This window comes from Pteropus vampyrus, unplaced genomic scaffold (genome assembly GCF_000151845.1).
Source record: "Pteropus vampyrus isolate Shadow unplaced genomic scaffold, Pvam_2.0 Scaffold19, whole genome shotgun sequence".
Lineage (NCBI taxonomy): Eukaryota > Metazoa > Chordata > Mammalia > Chiroptera > Pteropodidae > Pteropus > Pteropus vampyrus.
Genome location: NW_011888800.1, coordinates 12,145,800 through 12,147,942, shown reverse-complemented (window position 1 = coordinate 12,147,942; position 2,143 = coordinate 12,145,800).

Here is a 2,143-nt window from a genome sequence, read left to right as displayed (position 1 = left end):
GGAATAAAACATCACTGATATTCTGATTTTGGGGGCTAGGGCACCAAGGAAAGGTCTATGCTCAGAATTCTGTCCATGACTGAAGGGATAGAACCGATGGGCTTGAAATGGTAGATCTTATTTTCAGAAACCAGTAACTGAGCTTAATTTCTAGCAGCCGAATTCGGCAACCAGTTGAGATGAACAGAATTTCAAAGGCAGCTATTTCAAAGACAGACATATGTGTGTGCGGTACAACTATTCTGGAAGGTTTCAGGGGAGATTTCCAGCCACTTACATTCACTGATGATTTCCAAGGAGGGTAAGAAGTACTCGTCACAGACAATAGACACGGCCATGAACATGTAAAGGATAATTAGGAAGTAGATTACGATGCCTCCATCTGCACGCTCCTGTTTCGTGAAAAACCCTTCAGGAAACTCCGATGAGGGAGAAATAACACACTGGGAGCTATTTCCTGGTAAGGAAAAAGAGGTGAATGTTTGAAGGATGTTGAAGTCACACATTCCAAGCCCACAAAGAGAAATTACTTAAGAAAGCTGTAAGTGAGGGATTTCTGGGTGAAATCTTTAGAACCCTGGTGTAAATGTATAAAGCACTTTTGAATATGATATAGTTTTAGGTCCTTAGAAAATTAGACTTTGGGACCCTAAAGAGGTGTTTTAATGAAATAAGCTGATGGTAGTGGAAGAATTAAAAAGAGAAAATCATGAAATCATTCTTCCTTGTCTGCTTCATTTCTAAAAGGGAATTTTTAATCGCTCTTCTTCCTCAGGTAGAAACTATCTCTGATTATAAAGATTTCTAATATCTGTACCATTTCGTTTTCCCATTTCAGAGCCTAAGTCGTCCACAGACATGTAAAGAATCGTTGACTGTTGGCAGAGAGAATTTCTAAGGTGAAACATTTTTTTTTCTTCTTGTCTCTAACAATAAAAACTGGAGGCTTTCCTGCTTCGTGATGTCTGTGAGTTATTTCAGACCCATCTTTGAGAACTTATTTGAGAGATCAAAAGTGTTTCATATCCTTCCAAATGCTAAAAATCAGAGCAAGTACAAATGGAAGCAAAAGTGAGTCAAGTAAAATTTCCCTCTTTGTTCTTTCATCCACATGTGGCAGCAGCAGCAGCAGCAGCAGTGAGTAGCTAACCCCAGTCTCCACCTACCTGTGGCCCTTGGGAGACGCTGGGGCAGGGAGGCACCTGGAGGAGGCAGGTGTGCTGTAGCCCAGAGGATGCCAAGGAGCAGGGCCCTTCTTGTCCACCGTGGACCCCCTTTTGCCTGCATTTCTGCTGCGCTCTTACTGCAGTGGGCAGCTTCGGGAAGGGAGGGAAGGAGGATTAAGCTGAATCATGTGAGGAGTCTCCTTCCTGCCCAATGCCCTGCCCAGGGCACATTTCAGCAAGGCCAGTACAGGAAGGCGGGTGATTGGAGCCAGCCAAGCTTCTCTGATCAGGAGGCTGGAGGAGATAGGGAGGAGAGCAGATAATCCTCGTCTACAGCTTCTCCCTGGCCCACAGTCCCTGAGGGTAGATCCAGGAAGCTCCGCTTTGTGGAGTGGTTTTAATTCATGCCTCCATGCTGGCTCTGCTCTTGTCTTTATCTAAATTTGTAAGAATTCGAGTTTTGTAACTGCCTCCACTTCTCTCACTCCAGCTCTTGCTTCTAGAAGTTGTTGGGGGCATGTGTTATGTGAATTCTGTGGCTGGCTTGGTACTCTTTTATGTTTCTATTTTGGCTTTTTATCTTGATCTGCAATTAGGGCTAGAGGCAGGATGGTCACTTAGAAGGCTACTGCAATAATCTAGTGGAGAAATGAGGGTGCCTTAACCAAAGCAGTGGCAGTGGAGATGGAGAAGAATCAACAGCTTCAAAAACTATTAAGGAGACAGAGCATTTGATCATTAATTAGCTGTGCTCTCTGCAGAGGTTGTTATCTAAAATGCAAATTTGACAAGGCAGGAAGTGTTTAAATATAGACCGCTATCTTCCCTGCCCTACCATTTACAGGACTTGCCAAGATGTTAGAACTTGTGGCAATATTGTAACATGTAGCTAATATCCCAGGCTCTGGAGCCAGACCACTTGGTTTGAGTCCTAGCATTGCTAATTACTAGCTGTATGACCTTGGGCATTATTTAAC